The sequence below is a fragment of the Tursiops truncatus genome, chromosome 15 (assembly GCF_011762595.2).
Source record: "Tursiops truncatus isolate mTurTru1 chromosome 15, mTurTru1.mat.Y, whole genome shotgun sequence".
In the NCBI taxonomy this organism is placed as follows: Eukaryota; Metazoa; Chordata; class Mammalia; order Artiodactyla; family Delphinidae; genus Tursiops; species Tursiops truncatus.
Window position 1 is genome coordinate 69,956,140 of NC_047048.1, and position 12,346 is coordinate 69,968,485.

Here is a 12,346-nt window from a genome sequence, read left to right on the forward strand (position 1 = left end):
GGCTTGTTTTGAGTTTATTGCGTATTCCCACTTAGCGCCAAATATTTGGCAGATAGTTTTTTGAATTTGAGTTGCCGTTGGCAAGTTTCATTCCTGATTTGAGTATGCGAAAAGGTCTTGTTTTCAGCTCCTCAGAAACATGAGGTTAGGATCAACATAGTAGATGGTTTAACTGGCTTCAGTGTGATCCGCAAAGTGGTAGGGATAACCCCTCATGGGTGGTGAAGATGAAAAGTTAATATGTGAGAAGTACTTAGAACAGTACCATAGTAAGTAACTATGCTGTTACGAAGGACTAAACATGCTAAGTCTCTGCTATTGCCCTGCTTCAGTTTTCACACAGAATTTACCCATTGTTACCTTGTAGCAGTTTGAACATTTTCTGTGACAATTGCTCAGATAAACTAGGGAGCTCAGTCATCTTTTCCCACCTGATTTCACTTTTATTTATGTTGCTTTCAGAAAGCATTGTTTTCTACCTTCATCCAGGTTTTGTGGTTGTACACAAATCTTGTGGAATGTTTTAAGTTCCTGATTTAATTTTTAATTACAAAAGTAGTATGTCCTTGGAATATAAAGTATCGCTCTTTTAGAGTCCACTTACTAAGGTAGCTGCTTCTAACACAGTGTATTTGCCCAGACTTCTCCAGTCGTAATTCCTATGTGCTTCAGTAAGGTATTCAAACCATGAGTGTGTTCTGCGACTTGCTTTTTTTTTTTTGGCCAAGCTGTGCGGCTTGTGGGATCTCAGTTTCCCAACCAGGGATCGAACCCACAGCCTCGGCAGTGAAAGCGAGGTGTCCTAACCACTGGACCGCCGGGGAAGTCCCAAAATATTGAGCTTTTTGAGGCAGCAACCACATCTTGAACAAGATACATCTTTGTGTCCCTAACACCATGTATGCTTCCATTCACTAAAAGGATGTGTATTTGCATTTGTGTAATTGGTCTTCTAGATCCTAAATAGCTTGTTTAGATTTGCTTGGCTGGCTTATAACAACTTCACAGATGGGCCCCCAGCATAGTACTTAATAAAGTGATAAAGTGAATAGAAAGGAATCATGGTTCAAAAATCAGAAGGTAAATACAAAAAGTTAATAAACAGTAAATTCCACCCTTGACCCCTTGGAGGAAGCCAGGATTACTAGTTTCTTATGCATCTTTCTGGAGATGCAAACCCGGTAAAATTAATGTTTCCCAGGTAGTTTGATCATAGCTCATCTGAATTTTACAAAGTCAAGTGATATTTAAGTATTATACCTTCTACTAAGAAACTCTCACGTGTAATTTATATTATTTATTGTTAACATCCAGAAACTTGCACCCATTTTTGAGATCATTACTGAGAAAGGTATGTTATTTGTATGTTTGTTAACAGAGGCAGGATTTAAATCCTGGTTCAGTTCTTAACAGCCCTAAAGTATCAACATCTATTTCAGATACTCATTTCCTCTTAGTGAAAAGCATTGAAGAGGCATGAATGAGCAGTCTTCTTTTATAGTTATTTTGATAAAATTTCAAAATTAGGGAAAACTTGCAATATAGTACAAAAAATTACCCTTTGCCATTCACCAATAATATTTTGTTTCATTTACGCTGTTTTTTCCTAAACCCTCTGGAAGGTAAGTTACATCTTTCTGTTCTATCCCTAAAATTTTGTGTATTTCCAGGGACATTCTCATATAACTATAGTGTCTGCCTATCAATACCAGGAAAATAGCTTTGATATAATCTTATCTCATCCACAGTATTTATATTTTGTCAGTTGTCTAATAACATCCTTTATGCTTTTTTTTCAATTGGCCCAGGATCATTTGCTGCATTTAGTTGTCATGATTTTATTTAGTCTCTTTTAAACTGGAACAGGTCCTTGGCCTTTCTTGACCTTGCCATTTTTGAAGAGTAAAGGGTGGTTATTTTGTAGAAGTTTTCTCAATTTTGGTTTGTCTGATGTCTCCTCATGATTGCATTTTTGGCAGAAATATCACAAGAATGAGACTGTCCTCAGTGCATCATACCTAGTGGCGCATTGTGATAATAACCTGAATCAATTATGAAGTCGCTTTTTCCCTTTATGGTCAATTTGTGGGAGATAACCAGAGCCTATTCAATACCCAGTTCCTATCAAACGGTCACCCACTATTAACATTCGTTGATTTTTTAAGTTTTGTTCATTGGCATTCTGTCGGGGTGCTTTCTGTGGGGGGTAGACTGTTTTAAAGGTCAGATCTAAAGAAGGGGTGTTTGGGTTTTAGGAGGGGAAGGAATCCTTTTGGAGACTGACAAAGTTACTGAACAGAGAGCTTTGATGGCATCAATTTGTACTCCGTTATTGTGGAAACCAGGACAGTGGTTCCCCTGGCCAAGGGCCGAAAGGGAGCTGGAGGTAACTTTTACGTAGATGAGAGGAATGTGCAATAGAAAACTGTCCTCAGCTATGAAACAGTGTCTTCCCACATTGTAGGCAGTGGGTGCGATCATCAGAGCAGCTGGCACAGCCACTTGTGAAATAGTAGCTGCCTGTGTTGTAAACCATTCCAGGGGACTCCCTGGCGGTACAGTGGTTAAGGACTCCGTGCTTTCACTGCCAAGGGCTCGGGTTCGATCCCCGGTCGGGGAACTAAGATCCCGCACACCGAGCGGTGCAGCCAAAGATAAAATAAAAATTTCCATGATTAGAATAGTCAAACCTTAATGTTCTAGCCAGGTGAGAAAAAGGTAAAGCAGAGTTGCTGAATATGGTGCCCAAGTATTAGAAATGTCAGTACCCCTTTCCAGTCATTCATAAACAGCCTTGCATGTACTATTTAAATATATTGCTGCTACTTTTATACAAAAGTTCAAACACTGGCTAGAGAATAGTGTGATGGACCTCCTGTGCACTCATCCAGCTTTAACTATCTATATGCCTATCCACTTTCTCTATAGATACTTTTGAAGGAAATCCTAGACATTTCAGCTGAAGATGGTTCAATATATACCTCTAAAAAGACATCTTAAGTCCCATTTATCTATAGGGTCCTCCAGTTTTTTTTTCCTTGCACTGTATTTGGAGTTTTTTTGTTTTTTGTTTTTGCAATGTATTTCTTGAAGGTCACTGTTGAGTAGTTTCTTGGTCTTGATTTCACTGATTGCATTCTCGTGGCATCCTTTAGCGTGTTCTGTCCCCTGCATTCCCTGTGAATTAATAAACCTAGAGCAGTGGTTCTGGAAGTGTGGTTCCTGAATCAGTAACATCGGCATCACCTGGGAACTTGTTAGAAATGCACTTTCTCAAGCCCCACCCCAGACTCACTGAATCAAACTGTAGGTGGAGCCCAGCCATAGGTGTTTTAACAAGCCTTCCAGGTGAATCTGGGGCACGCTCAAATTTGAGACCCATTATTCTGGAGGCTTTTTATAAGATTCTGATTCATCTCTTGTTCATATTGGCAGCCACTGATCTTTGTCAGGATCTTTGTCAAGATCCATTAATCCATGAACCCTTGATTTTAAAACTTTTTTTCAACCCACTGCAGTTCTTTTTGATGTTGCTTTATTCTATCTTTGATCAGTGGGAGTCAATTTAAGTTGCTTCCTGAGTTCTTTTGAAACAACCCTAATAATCTTAGCAGTTTTTTTGCTTTCTGGTATAAGATTTCCAGGCTCATCTATCTAGTCCCAAACCTGCAATCAGGCGTTTCTCCCAGGAGCCCTGGTTGCTGCTTTAGTCTCAGAAGCCTGAGTCAGACCCACTTGCTGACCTTGGAGAGCTTCCCAGAGAGGCAGGAGGCAAGTGAGACTCCCCCCGGGGGCATACAGAACTGGGTGGCAGCCATTTTGGGGAGCTCATTCTACCATGAGGTCACTGGTGCTGGCAAGCGCCATTTTGGAGTCCTCCCTGTGGCCCATTAGTGCCAGGTGCTAACCCACCAACCAGCAGGCCAGCATCAGTCCCAGAACACCCCAGCCCCACAGCCAGCTGTGGCCCAGGGTTCAGCCTCACCTACCACTGCACCCACAGTAATCAGTTCTGCCACAACAGAAGGGCCACAGAGCCCACATGGGGGCACCCCTAGAGCATATAGCACTGGTGACCAGAGGGGAGTGTGCTGCTGGGCCCCATAGGACATCTAATAAGGCCACTTTTCCAAGAAAGGGAAATGTAACTGATCTACCTAATACAAAGAAATAAAAATAGAGATTTAGGCAAAGTAAGGAGACACAGGAATATGTTCCAAAGTAACAAGACAAAACTCCAAAAGAAGAGCTAAGCAAAGTGGAGATAAGTAATCTACCCAATAAAGAATTCAAGGTAACGATCATAGAGATGCGCAACCAACTCAGCAGAAGAATGGATGAGCCCTGGGAGGAGTTTAACAAAGAGTTAGAAAATACAAAGAAAAACCAAACAGCTGAGGAATGCAAGAATAAAAATACACTAGAAAGAATCAGCAGTAGATTAGATGATATGGAGGAACAGATCAGTGAATTGAAAGAGTAGTGGAAATCACCCAAGCTGAACAGAAAAAAAGAATTTTTAAAAGTGACGATAGTTCAAGAGACCTCTGGGTCAACATCAGATGTACTAAGTCTGAGAAGAAGAGAAAGGGGCAGAGAATGTGTTTGAAGAAATAATAGTTGAAAACTACCCTAACCTGGGAAAGGACACAGACATCAAGGTCTAGGAAGCAAAGATAATCCCAAACAAGATCAATCCAAGAGGTTCACACCAAAACACATTGTAATTAAAATGGCAAAGAGAGAATCTTAAAAGTAGCAAGGGAAGTAGAATGGAACACCCGTAAGGCTATCAGCTGGCTCTTCAGCAGAAACTGCAGGTCAGGAGGAAGTGGTATAATATATTTAAAGTGATGAAAAGAAAAAAACCTACAACCAAGAATACCCAGCAAGTCTATCATTTAAATTTGAAGGAGAGAGAAAGAGTTCTAGGGACAAGCAAAAGATAAAAGAGTTCAGCACCACCATTTTGGATTTCTGACCTCCAGAGCTACAAGATAATTAATTTGTATTGTTATAAGCCACTAACTTTGTGGTCATTTGTTCAGCACCAATTAAAAACTAGTAAGGACTTCCCTGGTGGTGCAGTGGTTAAGAATCCGCCTGCCAATGCACGGGACATGGGTTCGAGCCCTGGTCTGGAAAGATCCCACGTGCCGCGGAGCAACTAAGCCCGTGTGCCACAACTACTGAGCCTGTGCTCTAGAGCCTGTGAGCCACAACTGCTGAACCAGTGTGCCGCAACTACTGAAGCCTGTGTGCTCTAGGCCCACGTGCCACAACTACTGAGTCTGTGCTGCAACTACTGAAGCCCACGCACCTAGATCCCGTGCTCCGCAACAAAAGAAGCCACCATAATGAGAAGCCAGCTCACCACAACAAAAGCATAGCCCCTGCTCACCGCAACTAGAGAAAGCCCATACGTAGCAATGAAGACCCAACGCAACCAAAAAGTTAAAAAAAAAATAAGCTTAATCCAGTGATTTTTTTCCCATTTTTTTTTTTAAATGTTTTTTAAAATTTATTTTATTTTTTTGGCTGCGTTGGGTCTTCGTTGCTGCACGCGGGCTTTCTCTAGTTGCAGCAAGCAGGGACTACTCTTCGTTGTGGTGCGCGGGCTTCTCATCGCAGTGGCTTCTCTTGTTGCGGAGCATGGGCTCTAGGTTCACAGGCTTCAGTAGTTGTGGTGTGCAGGCTCAGTAGTGTGGCTCGTGGGCTCTAGAGCACAGGCTCAGTAGTTGTGATGCACGGGCTTAGTTGCTCCATGGCATGTGAGATCTTCCCGGACCAGGGCTCGAACCCATGTCCCCTGCATTGGCAGGCGGATTCTTAACCACTGCGCCACCAGGGAAGCCCACCCATTGGGTTTTTCAGTAGCATCATGAGACATGAATTCTATCAGTATGTTGAGAACAAGATTCAGATATTTAGCAGGGTTGGGGTAACAGAAATAGCCGAGGCTCTGGCCCTTACTGAGACAAATTTACCTAGTGGTTGCAAATATAAGTTTCAATTCCCAAAGCCAAATACAAATTTTGTCAGTTTCTGATGCTTTGGAAAACATACACCCATACACCTATGTCCAGGGGGAAAGCAGGACCTGAAGCTAATCATATTCGGAAACTTGCACCTCCCCTGCCTTTTCCACCGTGGGACCCCCAGGTCAGGGGTATCCAGTCTTTATACAGGGGATTCAGTTTCAACTCCCAGTACCACATGGACCCAAGATCCCATCTCCCATCATTATGTGTGTGATGAAATCCAAATCCCTATCCAACCACCTCCAGGACAAGAGACATCAGGCCACCCCCTGGTTGCTCTGTTTCCATCTTTGTTTCTGACTCCTGCTGACTTGCCCTTCTTTCAAGTTCAGCCATGAATTTACTCTCTTCCTTCCTGGCTTGCCTGCTTCCTTCCTCCCTTCCTTGTAGTATTTTATCCAGGATTTTGGGGTGTCTGTGCTACAAAATGCTCCCTGTTAGCAAAATGTGCCATACCGCTGAAAGCAGAAGTGTTTTCCCACTTACAAAAAGGGCACATCCGGATGATTTCATAAAATACATGGACCGCCCCAATGGTGAATTTTAAATCTGTAGGAACAGAAAGGTGTGGGCTGCTCACAACAGTTTTCTCTGTGCTTCTATTCATCAACATTTCAAAAAGCTTTGGGTCCACTCTTGGGTAGGGGGTTAACTTGGAGAAGACACTGGGGGCTATTAACTTGTAGAAGAGGGGGCTGTCTCCTGAGGGAAGAATTGGACTTGATCACTTTCTCCTGAGGGCAGATTGGACCAGCGGAGCAAACTCTGGCTCTATTAGAGGGAGAACCTTCCCCAAACACATCCACTTGGGAGGAGCTCTCCATCCCTGAAGGTGTGGAGGCAAGCAGGCCCACCAAAGGTATCAAGACCACCAAAATACTGTTAACGAGCAGAAAAAAATAATATATCGGCAACTCACACCCGCATTCATTGTTTATTCCTGCGTCCCACTAGCTCAGATTCCACTAGTCTAAAAGACTCATTCCTTATTGAAATTTATGTGATTGTGTAGTTCTGTCACTTTCCTTTAATCTTCTGAATACCTAAAATAAACCTTTTGGAATCTAGAACAAGCACAGTCTGGGTAGAAATGAGAGAAAAGTGAGTGGATGGTGTGTATATTGGTGTGAATAAAGAGACTTCCATTGTTATGGCAACCAGCATCCTCAACTGCTGTAATCCTGTTCCCAATAATACGAGTTGTGATTAAAAACTGACACGGCAGCGAGGAAGGACACATGTAATGCGTTGGTGTGGCAACCAGAATAAAGTCTGCATAAATTTAAATCTGATGATCACAACAGTTAGGGGAATTTGCCTACAATTAATTAGGAACTCTTTTCTCATCTGCACTGGAAATCAGGAGCCTGGAGGTCTGACCTGTGGCCATGACCTTAGGCCAGATGGACCTCAATATCCTTTTCTGTAAAATAAGAGGTTAGATTAAATCACTAATGTGGGTGTGGGGCACAACTCGACTGTACCAAGAGTTGCCCTGTTTTCATCTGCATGCAGTACATCATTAGTCAACAAACGTTTATTGAGCCCCCACTCAAGTGTCCAGCCCTGTGCTAGGTGCTGGGGATACACAAACCAGTGTGTTTCCTTCCCTCTCGGAGCTTGCAGTCTCTTAACCTCTCCAATAACACAAATCTATGTGAAGTTACAGCTGCCGTACGTTTAGAGGCATTTTGTGCTACAAGAACCAGTAACAGGGAGATTTGACTAGTTAGATCAACCAAGGAAATCGAAGCACAGACAGACAATGATTTGCGCAAGGCAACACCACCACGGGAACCCATTATTCAAAACAAAACAAAACACACAAACAAAAAACCCCAAAACAAAAACCCTACGCCATGAAGTAGCTTATAGTCTTTACAAATGGAGAAATGGAGGACCCGGAGGATAAGTGATATGCCCCAGGTCACAGCAACAGCCAATGGCAATGTGGTCATCCAGACGCAGGCGCGGCTGATGCTGCCCTTTAGGCCATCAGGGCCAGGATCGGAACCCGCACCTCGCGGGGGGCTCCTTTCTTCTGGTCGCATGGCCCTTCGTGCGCCCTGAGACGGTTTTCTGACGTTCCTCGGCTCTCCTTCCTCAGGTGAGAAGCAGGCGCCGTGGGAAGGCGTTGGATAGCGCAGCGACCCGGCCGGGGTGCGTACGGGAGTGCAGCCTGGTCTTGTCACTGACCACTGAGCTCAGGGGCCCACCAGGCTCTCTCTTCCGGCGCCGTGGTCCCCGCGCCCCGCTGCGCGCTGCTAGCTGTGAGGCAGGGGGTGGGGGACAGGGAGAATCTCGACCCGCCCTGCCCGCGCAGCAATCCGACCCCGGGGCTAGGGGACATTAGGCCCACGCAGTCGGTGCCTGGCAGGAGGGCCCCCGGCCGGCGTCCCCCAAACGGGCTCCGCGCGCGGTCTGCGCTCCGCGTCCTGCGGGGAGGCGGGCCCGCCCCTCTGTGCGCGCAGGCGCGCGCCGCGCGGGGCTCGGACCGCAGCTTGGCGCTGGGTGGCCGCACGCGGGCCTTGCAGGTAGGACCCCGGGTGCGGGGCGCCGCGCCGCCGGGCCCCGCCTGGCAAAGCGAGTTCTCGCGTCTGCGGCCGCGGGGCGTTGCTCCTCCAGAGCGCCTCCGGCGGGGTGCACGGACCCAGGAGTAGGTTCGGGGAGCCTGAGTGCAAGGGGGTCTGGGCGGGTGCGGGGCTTGAGGGCAAGGCGTCCGCCAGCAGCTGGCGGCGATCGGGAGGGTGGGGAGGGAGGCGGCTTGGTTTTTAGAGAAATGCAGTCAATTAAGAGTTGTTCATTAATAGAAGAGAGGGTGTAGAGGGCGGGGCTTTGGTTTTCTTGAAATGGGTCATTTGGCAAACTTTCTCTTTCCTACCGTTAATTTCCAATTTCTATAACGGAAAATTGAATTATTATTATTATTTTGCCATAAAGGGAAAGAATAAAAAGAATTCCGCCATTTTGGCGTTTTAAAAAGTAACCGTTCCGCGGGGCTGACTGGTCAGTGACTGCCCCGCCCGCCGCCGTCTACACTAGTCCCTGAAGGCGGGTACCCTGGAGCCCGCATCCATCCCTCCGGCGTTCTGGCCGCAGCTGCAGCGGGGGGCGGGGCCGAGGCCCCAAGTTTGCGATGCTCAGGCTCGCTGAGGCTCAGAGTGTGTGTTGGGGGTATCTGTCTGGGGCGGTAGCTCGCCACCCCCGACACCTAGAGCAAGGGCGTTTATTGAGGGTCTGTTTTATGTGAGGCCTTGACGGGCAAGGGCTGGGCGAAGCCTTGGCAGACAGTCCAAGAGAAAATAAACACGGACACATTCACTCAATAAATATTTATTGAGCATCTGCTATGTGCTAGACACTAATCTGGGTTGGGAATCCAACGGTTGTTTTAGGTCGGGTTCCCTGGAAACAGACTCTGAGAGGGAGGTTTGAGTGTAGGTTTATCGGGGTGGCCTTGGGAATATCACCTGTAGGGGAGTGAAGACAGCAGGTTGGTTGGGCGGAGGAAGAAGGTGAACTGCTGATGTAGTCTTAACAGAGGCCTCCGCCTGTCCCAAGGGAAGTTCTGGAGGGAAGAAGGCCCTGCAGAGATGTCCCAAATTGAGGCAAGGGGGCGGGGCCTTCCTACCCCGTATCAACTAGTGAGCAGATGGCTGCTTCCCGGAGAGGGCACTTGCTTCCCCTGGCTGAGGGCAGTTCAGAGAGGAGCTGACAGCTGAGGGCTGCCAGTGACAACCTTCGCAGTAGCCCGGGCCTCCCACTCTATCCCCTCCTCTTCCAGGCTCTGAGAGACACAGGAGGAGGAAATAGTATTCTAGCCCCTAAGGCAAGAATGGCTAAGCCATTTACGGATTTCAGGAATATGTGTTTCTTCTTATGTTATTGATCACTCTTTACTCCCATCTCTCTTTCATTCATTCACTGACTATTTGTGGGTGCAGGCTCTGGATCAGTCTCTTTGGTGCTTTGTTCTGTCCCAGGGGAAGACACAAGTTAATGTACAGTTAGATTGTGGTGTAGTGGAGAACAGTAGAGGGAGCGATGAACTTTGTTTTGGGGGGTGGATTCTGGGCCTTTCACAGAAGAGGTATCAAGCTGGATCTTGAAGGATGATCAGGAATTTTCCAGACATATGGGATCTGGTAAGGTACCAAGCAGAAGGATCAGCGTGTGCACATAGAAGGCCACAGAAGTGGGGTTCTGAAGCTGTGACCAAGCTGCAGTGGGGAGTGGATGGATTCCTGGCATCTGGCTCAGGCCTGGGAGCCATGTCAGACTGGTTGTGTTGCTGTGTGGACCTAGAGGGACAAAGCTTATGAAAATTCTGTGTGAGCTGCAAATTTGGGGGCTGGTAGTGGTAGAGGAGAAGTACACAGAGAAGGTAGTTCCACAGAGAAGGTAGTTCCAGGCCTCGGAGAAGTTAATGGTCCAGCTGGGGAAAAAAACACACACAGTTGGTGCTGCTAGCCAGGAGCCCACAGCCACATGCGATGGGTCCCAAACATCACAGGTGCCCTGGATCCTCTCCCCTCCTGCACTGTCAAGGAATTGTCTTCTAGAATTATTCTTTTTCCCCTGCTGTGTCAGTTTCTTCCTTTATAGGCTCATTTTCATCAACTACAAACATGCTGTAGCATCTTCTATTTAAAAAACAAAAAAACAAAACAAACTCCCCCTTCCCTGAGAACTCATCACTCTCCAAATACCATCCCCCACATCCATGTTCTCCTTCCCGTCACAACTCCTTGAAAGAGTTGTTAGTCTTGTTGTTTCTACTACCTTTTCTCCCATCCCCCTACAAGGACCAATTCTTACTGTCAGTTTCCCCACTAGAATGTAGACTCCATAATGGAGGTTTTTGTCTGTTTTGTTCATTACAAGTCTGCATTGCCTAGAACAGTGCCTGGCACATAGTAGATGCTCAATAAATATTGAACTAATCAATGATTTCTCTCTAGAACCCACTCTGATCAAGTTTTTGTGTCCACAGCTCCTCTGAAATGGCACTTGTCAAGATTTCTGGTGATTTCTTTATTGCTAAAATGGTCAACGCTCAGCTCTCATCTGACTTAATCTGTCAGTGGCATTGAACACCACTGAGCAGTCCCACTTTCTAGAAAACTTTCTTCCAGAAATCCCTCCAGCAGCCCAGATGCTTCTGGTTGCCCTTTGATCTCATTGCAAGCTCCTTCTCAGTCTCTTTGGCTAGATCTTCTTCCTCTTCCCAACCTATAAATTTTGGTGAGCTCCAAGCCTCCCACCTTTTTCTTTATACTCGGTACTATAATTTTTCCCTCCCGTCCGTACAGGATGGTTTTTAAATTATAACTCCAGCCTTAACTTTATCCCTTATTTCTAGAATGTAGGCTTCATGAGAGCACTTTCTCTTGTTTGAGACTATTCACAGGGCACAGAAGGATGCTGATACCTAGTTGGCCCTCCAGTGTCTGCTGAAAAAAGGGCAGAAACCTGAACAGAAGGGCAGCTCTCTCAACCACCCTCCCTTCATAGACCTGAAATATATGATGGGCTTTCAGACGAAATGGAATTCTTTCAGGAGTAACCATATTCACTCCTAATGACTGCCAATGTTTTGAATAAAAAGGTTAACTCTATTTAAAAGAACTTAAAATGGTACAACTGTGTCAGCTGTGCAAAGCAAAATAATTGGAATTGAAATTCAGGGAATGCTATTATATTTTAACATTTTTTTGAAGGGGGGGAAGGGGGGAGAACAAACCTTGGTTTGACTGTTGCCTTAATTCATCAGGTTATATGTTCAAGCCTTTGCCTACCTGAATATACACTCTCTATATACTATATAGGAGGTACTCTGTATTTTAGGGAGGAAACGCTGGAAGATAAATCAGTGCTCAAGAACAGCAGGAGGGAGGAATGAAGGGTGGGAAATATAGCAACCATTGCAAGCTGATTTTGCCAGCAAGCAGCTTATTTGTTACTAGAGCTACCAAGCTCCTCAAAATTTCTGTTAAAAGGGAGTGAATTGGTATTTATTGAAGGCCTGCCGGTATCAAGACTTTCCGTATTTTTTCCATTTAATCTTCATCAGAGCCCTTCAAGATAGATACCATTACCCCCTTCATTTTACACATGAGGAAACTGAGGCTCAGGGAAGGTAAGCTACTTACTCAGAATCACAGGTATTAAGGGGGAGCTGAGATTCAAACTGACTTGTCTATCTTAAGCCTACATCTATGTTCTTTCCTTTAAGCTGTATGCCAAAAGCCATTGTCAAGCCCTGCTAACACCTTAAAGCAACCAAGTATCACTTACTCATACAC